The sequence below is a fragment of the Haliotis asinina genome, chromosome 4 (assembly GCF_037392515.1).
Source record: "Haliotis asinina isolate JCU_RB_2024 chromosome 4, JCU_Hal_asi_v2, whole genome shotgun sequence".
NCBI classification, from domain to species: Eukaryota; Metazoa; Mollusca; class Gastropoda; order Lepetellida; family Haliotidae; genus Haliotis; species Haliotis asinina.
In genome coordinates this window covers 1206131-1219581 of record NC_090283.1, presented here as the reverse complement: position 1 = coordinate 1219581, position 13451 = coordinate 1206131, and positions in this window count along the sequence as shown.

Here is a 13451-nt window from a genome sequence, read left to right as displayed (position 1 = left end):
CTGATATGACGGCTATATGATAGGACGGCTATCTGATATGACGGCTATCTGACGTGACGGCTATATGCCATGACGACTATCTGACAGGACGGCTATCTGATATGATGGCTATATGATAGGACGACTATCTGATATGTCGGCTATCTGACATGACGGCTATCTGACATGACGACTATCTGACATGATGGCTATATGACATGACGGCTGTCTGACATGACGGCTATCTGACGGCTATCTGACATGACGGCTATCTGACATGACAGCTATCTGAAATGACGGCTATCTAGATCCGTCTAGATCGGGTGGTTGGGTTCGCTAACTTGGTTGACAGACATCATCGAATCTGAATTTCTAAGATCGATGTTGATACTGTTGATCACTGTGGTCCGACAAACAAATGGCCGTCGTCATATCTGGAATATTGTTGAGTGCGGCGTTGAATAGCAAACAATCAACGATCTCACCTTTCCTCGGTAGCGATCTAACAGCTAGTTCGGATTTTACGAAACTTCGACACAAGAAGTGAACAATTTCAGCAAGCAAGTCAGACACAGGCGCCGATGTGTTGTGGAGAGCTGTGTTGACCATCACAGTCGAAAACACAAAGACACAAGTGATGATGGTGTGTGGTATCACAAGGCGGTCACTAGCTGATTGAATCGTCAAAAATATCGTCAGGGTTTGGTGTCACGACTGGATGGGTTTGTCTATCAGGATCACATGAAGCATCGTACAATATCTGCAAAACACGGGCAACGCAGAATCACTAAAGAAGAAAAACATGAATCGCCCATAAATATTGTTTCACCATTACCAGACTTACCTCTTTGTTCATTGATTTGCAATCCCTACCTTTCATAACGAGCTGATGTGAAATAATCATTCTGGATCACTTGCAGAAATAAATAACACGGAGAACGGTTATGAACCGTCGATATCTGTGTACGATATCGTTCCCAATTCATGGTTAGGGAGATGGTGAGGGTTTGAAGCATGTACATTGTAAATTACCACCTCACCTCCTCTCTAAAATTTATGTACAAAGTAATTTGACACCTCAGTCCCATTCGTGCATGTCATGTACAAAACCACTAATTACACGCAATCCATACTTGTAAACATAGTGTAAAATATATTACACCCACTCCACCCCCTTACCTTCCCTGAACAAGAAAAAGATTGGTTACACCTTCTCCTCCCGAGTTAAATTTCATCATCAGCCTCTAGCCATTATGTGTGAATTATGGACTGTCGAATATGGATGCAATGAACGAGCATGGCTGATACACACTTGCCTACAAAATCAGCCAGCAGTCACACTTTGAGAACCATCAGCACTGGATGACAAGGTGAGTATCACATGCTACAATGACCCTAGAACATGGGTCATACTGGGAATTTTCAGGTACCTGAATAATGGCGGTGGAATTGCCGCTTTAACATATGTATTATTCTTGGTTATCTGTAGCTCATTCAGCACGGTGTGATTGACATTTTAGCATGTGTAATATTCATGATAATGTTTAGCTCATTCAACACTGTGTAACTGACATATAGCATTTGTATTATTGTTCTATTACCTCCAGCACAATCAACGCGGTGTGGTTGACATCTTAGCATATGTAATATTTACGATTATACGATCGGTGTTGACAATACACGAAAGGAGGGCCTGTCACTAGGAATGATCGGTGTTGACAATACACGAAAGGAGGGCCTGTCACTAGGAATGATCGGTGTTGACAATACACGAAAGGAGGGCCTGTCACTAGGAATGATCGGTGTTGACAATACACGAAAGGAGGGACTGTCACTAGGAATGATCGGTGTTGACAATACACGAAAGGAGAGCCTGTCATTAGGAATGATCGGTGTTGACAATACACGAAAGGAGAGCCTGTCACTAGGAATGATCGGTGTTGACAATACACGAAAGGAGGGCCTGTCATTTGGAATGATCGGTGTTGACAATACACGAAAGGAGGGACTGTCACTAGGAATGATCGGTGTTGACAATACACGAAAGGAGAGCCTGTCATTAGGAATGATCGGTGTTGACAATACACGAAAGGAGGGCCTGTCACTAGGAATGATCGGTGTTGACAATATAGGATAGGAGGTCCTGTCACTAGGAATGATCGGTGTTGACAATATAGGAAAGGAGGGTCTGTCATTTGGAATGGTCGGTGTTGACAATATAGGAAAGGAGGGACTGTCACTAGGAATGGTCGGTGTTGACAATACACGAAAGGAGGGCCTGTCACTAGGAATGGTGGGTGTTGACAATATAGGATAGGAGGTCCTGTCACTAGGAATGATCGGTGTTGACAATATAGGAAAGGAGGGACTGTCACTAGGAATGGTCGGTGTTGACAATACACGAAAGGAGGGCCTGTCACTAGGAATGGTCGGTGTTGACAATATAGGATAGGAGGTCCTGTCACTAGGAATGATCGGTGTTGACAATATAGGAAAGGAGGGCCTGTCACTAGGAATGGTCGGTGTTGACAATACACGAAAGGAGGGTCTGTCATTAGGAATGGTCGGTGTTGACAATATAGGAAAGGTGGGACTGTCACTAGGAATGGTCGGTGTTGACAATACACGAAATGAGGGCCTGTCACTAGGAATGGTCGGTGTTGACAATATAGGAAACGAGGGCTTGTCACTAGGAATGGTTGGTGTTGACAAATAGGAAAGGAGGGCCTGTCATTAGGAATGGTTGGTGTTGACAATACACGAAAGGAGGGCCTGTCACTAGGAATGGTCGGTGTTGACAATGTAGGAAAGGAGGGCCTGTCACTAGGAATGGTGGGTGTTGACAATATAGGAAAGGAGAGCCTGTTATTAGGAATGATCGGTGTTGACAATACACGAAAGGAGAGCCTGTCATTAGGAATGATCGGTGTTGACAATATAGGAAAGGAGGTCCTGTCACTAGGAATGATCGGTGTTGACAATATAGGAAAGGAGGGCCTGTCACTAGGAATGGTCGGTGTTGAAAATATAGGAAAGGAGGGCCTGTCACTAGGAATGGTCGGTGTTGACAATATAGGAAAGGAGGGCCTGTCCCTAGGGAAGATTTTTGTTGACAATACACGAAAGGAGGGCATGTCAGTACGGATGGTCTGTGCCGATGTGTAATGGATATCTTGCTAAAAAGCTTAAGTGAAACACATATTCTGACCGCGTGCGACCTCTACAGACATGTCACGCGCGGGCTTTGCCAGTACTTCCAATCTGATATTGCCTTTAGTTGAACTGTTCCCGTCTCAATCTCGTCATTCCCTGATTTATCTCAATCATAAGAGGAACAATCAAGCTGGTATGGTAACTATATAGCGGAGGGAGAGCAAAGTCGCCATTCAAAACCCCTTCATTGCTGTGATTGGTTCTGGTTAAACTAACGAAGCACGAGTGATGGATAAATCAAGCGATAGCCCCATTAACGGCACGCCTCTCTGGAGCTGGGTGTTCACTCAAGGGTCACCCCAAACAGAGGCTTAACTCTGGAGCACCATGGGAGCTGATGTATCACTGCTCCACACTTCACCACTTCCTCCGCCGCCATCAGTGTGTGACAGGTCGTTAGCTGATACAACAAAATAGGTCCCTTGGCGATCCGAGATTAGGGAATACCAATAAAGAAAGTGGATTGGACAGCAAAGTAATCGCGACTCGCGAAATGACAGACCTCCTATAGGTCGGACTATTTATTTTTGTTGGAAATGGGCTCACGAGATGTTGACGTGGTTGTAGGAGAGTGAGCAAGATGGAGAGACTGGTCAACATTTAACTCGTTTATGCAACGCTCAATATGTTAGCACAAACCATAAAGTTTATCTATAAGATTGAGTAAACTGATGGCAAGCACTACCTCCTTGGCGACCGAGGAGTGGCGATGTCTATACACAACTCCGAGATCACTGACACAGTGGTTGAGATGAACACAGCCAGACTGTGACATTATGTAACACTCCAGCATGGTAATAACGGTAAATGTGTCACTCCGTGGGTGGCTACTACTGGCGTCATATAGTGCCGTGATGGATGTAGATTATATATTATATCTATGCAATGCCATGGTGGTTCTTTTTAATATCAATATACTACCATAATATCAATGTACTACCATAATATCAATGTAATACCATATCGTATCAATGTTGTACAATCTCACCCAAGTGTGTACTGATATCAGTTATACCAACATGAGCTAATTAAGTTACACATGCTTGCCTTTTTTAACTAAGGTTGAAATATTTGAGTTCACAAGACACGAGGGTGAGATTTTATTTATCTTTTATTTTATCTTTTAACACCATTAGAATTGGAGTGCAGTTGGAGGTGTTTTCAATTGTATTGACGTGGAGTCACTGTAGTGTAACCCCGCATTCGGCAATATTTCCGTTGTATGGCGACTGTTTGTAACTGATCGAGTCTGTACAAGGCAATCCAGTGATCAAGCAAGTCAGAGAGCAAGGGTTACTGAAGGCCAGTATGCCAACTCGGACATTGACGGATCTGATGTAGAATGGGACGTGTAGTACACTGCATAATTTACGATACAAATGAGTAAGTGAGTTCACATCACACTCAACAATATTCCACCTATATGACAATGGATACAAATGATATTTACAACATTTTCCTATACTCGCGTAGAGGTCTCCCTGAATGTGCAACACTGGAGATGAAGCCCTGGAGCTTTTATCAGAAGAAAACCTATTCATCATACAACCACTGGCAAAACAGTGGGAGAATCTCGTCCTAGACCAAAGGCTAGAAAAGTCCCTATCTTTCAGGATCTCTCAGCAGCAGTAAACTTGTTATTCACTTATTAGTATGACACCTCCCACCCTCCAAAAATTCTTGTTGATGCGGAACTATCTACTGGAGGCATCAGAGTACTGAACACTAACTTGGGTCAGTCCACTGTTGAAACAGTGTCCATATGTTCATAAACAAACTGCTTGCGAATTGATCACATTGTCTAATGTGTGGTGACAAGCATTGGTGTTCAACATAGTCAAGATATACAGTATGGGTGGTAAGACTGGGTGTATAATATTACCTGATTTTCATGATATCTCTACATTTGGCCTAGGAGTAAATCTATCTAGACCCTTGTATGGTGCTCTTTGTGGGTTGACATGCGCACACAGGCACAGGAAGGGTATCCAGATACTCCAAGTACAACCCGCCAGAGGATGACACTCAATGGAACTGCACAGTAGGCTGCAACCTGTACACCTACTGGAGTGGAAATAGGACCACGATTATGCAACACAAACTATACTATCTTGAGGTCATAGGCTGACACAGCTACATCCTCAAGGTTTAAATTCAGATACGAGGGGATGTCAATAAGTTTTGAGCCTTGCATAGAAAAACACAAAATATTGATATGAGCCACATTTATATTTCAACATAGTCCCCTTGTGAGTCAAGACACTTGTTTCATCTTTTCTGCCAGTCGCTGATGCCATCTCTGTAGAAGGCGCCATTTTGGTCCTCAAACCAAGCCTCAGTAGCAGCAATAAGCTCATTATCATCCTGAAATCTACGACCACGCAAGTGTTTCTTGAGAATGGGAACAGATGGTAATCACTTGGTGCCAGGACTGGAGAGGAGGGGGAATGCGGCAAGATTTCATACCCGCATTCCTGGACAGCAGCGGCTGCAACGCGAGAGGTGTGTACTGGGGCATTGTCCTGAATTAGAAGAATACCACGTCTGATCTTGCCCCGACGCTTCTTGATTGACTGTCGTACTTGCCCCAACAAGTTAGCGTAATATTCCCCATTCATTGTTCTTCCTTTAGGTAAGTAATCTATGTGGATGACGCCTTTGCTATCTCAGAAGACTGTCACCATTACCTTCTGCACTGATCTGGAGGCTTTGAACTTTTTGGTCCTGGGAGAAGTTGTGTTTGCTCTCAGGATCATAGTGGTAGATCCAGGTTTCATCACAGGTTACTAGCCTAAAGTGAAAATCTTCTGGATTCTTGTTGTATCTGGTTAGCATGGAGTTGCTTATGGTGACCCTTGTTTGCTTCATTTCATCTGTAAGCATTCTTGGCACCCATCTTGCGCATACCTTAGACATGACGAGATGTTCATGAAGAATTGTCTCGATGGATCCGTGTGAAATGCCTGTGGTCTCCTCTAACTCGTGGAGTGTGATTCAACGATTTTCCAGCACAAGTCTATGCACCCCTGACTAGTGCTTGTTGTTGGGCGACCTGGACAGGGGTCATCTTCAAGACTCTCTCTACCATGCTTAAATTCATTGACCCATCGTTTGATGGTAGCAGATGAAGGGGAAGACTTCCCATAAACTGCTGAAAACTTAATTACTGCTCTATACTCAATTTTATTCATTTTCACTGCCGTGAGGGGGTTTCTTTCTATCAATGTGAGCTGTTCAATAACTTCTGAGAGTAGGATACCAAAACTTATATATCACATCAGGTACACCCCAAGGTTCAATGACGTACCAGGGTTAGGCTTAGGGTTAGGGTTAGGGTTAGGCTGTGACACCTGGGTATGAAAAATGCTCATGACTCAAAACTTATTGACATCCCCTCGTACAATGCCACCTCCGAACAAACAAGTTTATTTTGAATAGTTTGAAAAAAGAACCAAAATCACATTGGTATAGAAACTTTGAAAATAGAGGAGGTACCAGAATTCATGGTACATACAATAGTGTGCGGGTCAACAAGAGATCGTGAAAGACGATTGGAAAAGATTTTCGATGCTGCCAATGCTGAAATATGGTGTAGAGATGCGAGAGTAATAAAAACAGAACAAAGAAAAACGATCGTTGCCAGTAAAGAGCGCTATGCAGGGATTTTGAAAAAAGGCACAGGAAATGGTCTCTCCATTCCAGCTTAATCCACCTATCTTACCTTTCCGAAAAGAAAACCTATTCTGCTCTCAGATGGTGCACACAGAAATCCAAATGGGAATCCAGCAAGACTTCCCACAGAGTACTTGTTGAAAACGATGATGAACCAATACCAATTTGGGCAAACAAATGTCTACAAAAAAACTCTTTCAGCATGCAACCAGTTTGCGAAAGAGACATGTGATAGTTGTGGACGAACTATTGACTATAGTGGAAAGAATATCACTGAAAAGAACACAGCATAGAAAGAACAATAGATACTCTACAGTATCAATCAATCAATCAGTTTATTGCATGAAGGTCAGTAGCCTATATACAAAATATATATGTATTGTATGTACAACATATACAACATATGACACATGTTACAGTGAATCTCTTCTCAATGAGAGCGCATGATGAATAAATAGAGCTGTCTCATGTTGTGATAGGGATGCTTTACTTGAAAGTATTGAATAAAGTTTTGTAGCATTCTTGTGTGATCGTAGCCATGGCGGGAAATACATTTGCGTTAGATCATTATATATAGGACAAATAAATAAAAAGTGAAATTTTATTCTCAACAGTGTTACAGAATGGACAGAGCCTTTGTGATTCTATAGTAGATGAACATCTTCATTGATTGATACATAACTCATTTAGACCAAGTCTCAGGCATATGAAAGCATTATGAAGGTTTGTATTACGCAGGTTGTGTATTACACAGGTTTGTATTACACAGGTTGTGTAGATACGACTCGGGTTCAAGTAGAGATTTAAACTCACGATAACAGTCATATCTTGAACTTTCATATAGTGATGAATGCCAGTCCTGTTTGAAGATATTGATAGCCCTGGTACGAAAATGTTTGATAAATGCATCGCCCAGGGTTTGGGATAACCAGACAAACCCAAAGCCGTATTTAAACAAAAGACTACGAATACCGGTTGCCCAAGTGTTTTTACCAATATTATTAAGATGAACAATCATATTGTAGGTTTGTTTGGGGCAGACAATGTTCTGGCATATTTATTCTTTTACACGAGTACTTTAAACAGCGAGAGTAAGAAATTATGTACAAAGGGAATCTCCCACATTCACGGTACACCGTACTATTAGGGGTAGACATACCAACATTAAAAAACCTTTTAAATGCAAGAAGGTCAACCTTTTCAATGAGATAAAAGTCCTCGAAGCCCAAGAATTCAGATTCATACAGGAGAATAGGCTGCACTTGGGAATCAAACAACTTGAAAAATATACTGGGACCAACAACCCCCAACTTCGGTATAAGAGAGAGCAATTGTAGTAAAGCCTTTTCCCCCTCTACTTGCCAAAATAATAAGAGATTTATTCAGATTTAGTGTATGTGTAAATAATATTCCTAGATATTTATATTCGTTGACAACGGTCATATGTTCACCTTGAAAGTACCATTTCCCTATTGCTGTGGTTGGGCCACCCTTACCAAAAACAACAATTTTGGTCTTTTCAAGATTAACATCAAGTCGCCAGCTATCTGAATAATGTGATTAATAATACCTCTGAAGGCCAATAACAGTGCTTGACATTAGGATCACATCGTGGGCAAAATGTTAAATAAAGAGTTCAACAAGATCAAGAGATAATTGGATGCCATGTCTAGAAATTGCAAGGTCTACAAGACAATATGGCCAGTAGAAATACAGAACAAATTTTTCCATGATAGGCTACAGTATACAAACTACTGAGAGACCAGTTCTTCAACTTTTCAGCTGTTTCTGGAGAAATATGCCCGAGTATGGTATGTGTTTCCAATTTCTTGGCAATGCATTCCAGATCTTCCAAGGATTGTATTCCACACTATGTTGGTTTGCTAGAGTATTACAAAATTCCTCGAATTGGAGAACACTTCAACCAGAAACATTTATGGAGACATTTTTACCTTCCAGAACTAAGCTACTCAAAAGAGAAATGCGTAGGTAGTATTCTTCCTTGCAATTTTTCGAATTTCAGTCATTTGTGTCAATTAGTGTATCTATTTCCTTTGGTTTAATGTTCTTGCAATAGTTGATAATCTTAAATTTGGCATTAACGCCATGCCTAGACTTACTGAGGCTCAGCACAACAATACGATTGATCATTTGTCGCCAACATCTCCCATGGCCATTGCAAAAGTGGAGAACTGTTATCTTCAGTGATGAGTTAAGTTACATGCTGCGCCGTCCCGACAGAAGAGCATGTGTATATGAATACAATGCTGCAAATTGTGTACAGGAAGTGGACAGATTTAGTGATGGAAGTGTCATGGTTTGCACTGGTATCTCATACAGTGGCAGGACAGATCTCATTCAGGTCCAGGGCAATTTGACAGGTCAACATTACCATGATGATATCATCAGGCTTCGTGTCCTTTCTTTCATGAACCGCTAGAACATCACTATTCGGCATGACAATGCTCGGCCACATACACCAAGAATAACCAGGGATTCCCTTGTCCACAACAATGTTCATGTTCTTGACTGGCCCTCAGGATTACCGGATGTTAACCCTATTGAACATTTGTGGGACGAATTGTATTGTCATGCGTGACAGCACGACCCTCAGCCACAAACATTACCTGCTCTGTTTGTGGCCTTGAGGGAAGGGTACCAACTCATTCACAGGCACTTCATCCGGAATCTGGTCCTGTCTATTGGACACCGATGCCAAGCAACCATTGATGCCAATGGTGGCCACACAAGATACTGACTGCTCTGTAACCTTGACCTTGGAACACTTGTCATTTGGGAGTTACAGTTTCTTGCAGCATTGGACCATTAATGTTCATTCAGGTTTTCTTCATGACTGCCCTGTATTACTGAACCTTACGTGTATAGATTGATAACAATTTTCAGCGTTGCGTTTCTTTTTCTTTTTTTTTTTTTTTTTGAGTAGTATAGATTTGCCCAACCTCTGCTTTTTGTGGTTTTGGGAGCTGAGTTGGGCCTCTAGGTTTGATGCATCCATACGGCCCCGTACCTTCACATTATATACTACTCAAATTTTCCTGACATGCATGATTGTGAGCTATAATTGTGTAGCCTGAAGGTAGTTGTAGATTGTAAAAAAGTACTAACGAGTGTAGCTATAGATTCTACTGACATAGTATACTAGAATATATCGATATTGTGATACATTGTACTAAAGTAGCATTATTGTATTTGTATATTGCAAGAGTGTAGCGTAAGAAGTGTCATATATAACATGACACAGACAGTACACAGACACGAACACAGACACTTAAACACACATTAGCACAGAAAGTATCAGAAACATTATAACAGGCACTAACACAAACAGTGAAAAAGAGACTGTTCCACAGACGCTATCATAGACACTAACACAGACACTTACTCAGACACTAACATACACATAACACAGACATTAACACAAACACTAACACAAATACTAGCACAGACACTAACACAGACACTTACTCAGATACTAACACGGACACTAACACAGACACTAACACCAACAATAACACAGGGCAGACACAAACACAGACATTAACAGAGACACTAAGACAGACAATTACTCGGACACTAGCAGAGAAACTAACACAAACAAAACACATATTCTAACACAGGCACTCAGTGAGGCCGTATCACAGACACAAACACAAACACAGACACTTTCTCAAACAAGACAACAGACGCTAACAGAGACACAAACACTGCCACAAACACAGACACTAACAAACACTGACGCAGACACAAGAACATACCCTGGTACATACACTAGCGCAGGTACAAACATAGAAACTCACAGACACTTACTCAGACACTAGCACAGAAACTAGCACAGACACTAGCAGAGAGAGAAACACAGACATAAACACAGCCACTAACAAACACTGACACCAACACTAGCATATACACTAGGACAGACAATAACAATGACACTAACACAGAAAATTGCTCACACACTAAAATCTAACATACACACTAACACAGACACTAGGACAGAACCTACCACAGGTAATAACATGAAAACTAACAGACACTAACACAGACACTAACACAGACACTAACACAGACACTAACACAGACACTAACACCGACATTGAGGAAAGCACTAACACAGACACTAGCACGGGCAGAAACACTAGTACAGACACAAACGCAGACATTAAATCAGCCAATAAAATGCACTTACTCAGACACTAACACAGAAACTAACAGACACAAGCGCAGACACTTATTCAGAGACTAGCACCGACAGTCACGAGAACATACACTAACAGAAACACTAGTACAAACAGAAACACAGACATTAAAACGGTGAATAAAAAAGCACTTGTTTAGACACTATCGAAGAAACTAACAGACACAAACATAGACACTTACATAGAAACAAACACATACACTAACACAGACACTAAGTCACAAACACAAACACAAATGTAAACTCTAACATAGAGACTAAGGCAGACACAGCCACAAACAATAGCACAAATGCTAACACAGACACAAACACTGGCACTAACATAGATACTAGCACTGACACTAGCACAGAAGCTAACAGAGACACAAACAGGAACATTAAAACAGATACTAGCACAGACATTAACACAGGCACAACACAGAGACTAACATAAACACTAACAGAGAGACTAGCACAGATAAATATACACACGCGAAGAGAAAGACTAACACAGACACTAACACAAACACTAAGTCACTAACGCAGACACAAATACAGACTCAAATACAAACACGAACACAGAGAATTGCACATACACAAGCACAGACACTAGCATAGAAGCTAACAGAAACACAAACACGAACACTAACACAGATACTACCACAGACGTTAAAACAGGCACTAACGCAGACACAAATGCAGACTCTAACACAGACACATATAGAGCCACTAACACAAACAATAGCACAGACACAGATACAAACACGAACACTAACACAGATACTAGCACAAACATTAACACAGAAACAACACAGAAACTAACACAAACATCAACACAGAGACTAGCACAGGCACTAGGTTAGGCACTATCAAACAGGCACTAACACGGACACTAACACTGACACTAGAACCGACACTAACAAAGATGGACACATCCTGCATAAAAAAACATACTGACGCAGTTGCTAAAATATACAGAGATTACTACACACACACACAAGCACAAACCTTTCTGCAAAAACGCCCTTAAACAGACACATATAAATACAGAGAGCCGCTCACACAGTCACACAATACATGCTGTCTAGTTAAGACAAAAGCCACTATAAATACACTGTTTTGAGAACCTCCGTATCGCTGGCAGACGACGGAGAGCGGGGATGTGAGTAAAGCGCTACACTCAGAGAGAATGAGTTCACCGTCCTCTGTAGGCAGCATGTCTCAGAAAGACTGAGTAATTGTATTTGAAACCTTGTCCTTTAAAACCACGTTGGAATTTTCTCTGTCAATCGATCTTCTACAATTCATATGAACACTGCACGTATGGGGGGTCAGCTCTCACGTCAGTGAGGTCGGGAAAATTGTATTAAAATGCGTCAGACCACTTCCTTATGTTTCGTCATTCATGAAATCAAATTTACTATGACCAATTTCTTTCACAAAAAGTAAATTTGGGGACATTCGCACGTTTTCCTAGATCTCTTAAGGCGCATTTGCTTAATACACCGTGAGGAAGGTTATTGAGAAATCGCACAAAACGTGAAAACGAAAATACCTTGCGTCGACGCAGATTGATGGAGAAGCTATTTACAGCACTAGAGATGAGAAGTACCTTTTTGCATGCCGAGAGCTGCAGTAGCACCATCTCGCCTGTCACTCGCCCTCCATGCAAACCATCCAGGTGGGGTGTTAGTGTTAACCTCTAAATAAATATTGTAAATTTTTCACCTGAGGCAGAAAAAGAAAGTTAAATGTTTTAAATAAATTATGGCTAAATCGTGTTTCCCTTAATCTATTTTCCTTAATCTATTCACTGAATTGGTGAAAAACAAAATCTTTGTAGTGATTTGTATTAAATTGAAATTGATTGTGTTAAGTTTTACAGGTATCTGGAGATAGTGTTTACCCCCAAACATTCATGGAGTAAAACATTCGGCCGCCTTACTGCACAAGCCATGAAAGCCGTACACCGTACCCGCGCTCTTTACGGACTACCCAGCAACTGCGGACTACAGACACCATACCCGCTGTCTTTAAAGACTATCCAGCAACTACTGACTCCATACACCTGATGGAATCTACTGACAAAGATGTTTCATGTGAACTTGGCCTTTCGCGATCTTAAGTATTCACCATAAAGTAAGGGACTCCCGAAAGGGACTTAAGCTTTAGTCAGATTGTCGGACAATTTCTCGCTTGAGCAGACAATACTCCATCAATATTGTCTTAAACTATCAACATTGTCCTTCATTCATCACCATTGTCCTTCATTCATCATCATTGTCCTTCATTCATCATCATTGTCCTTCATTCATCAACATTGTCCTACACCTATCAAAATTATCCTACACCCACTCATACATGTATTCTGTTATATGCTACACCACTCAAC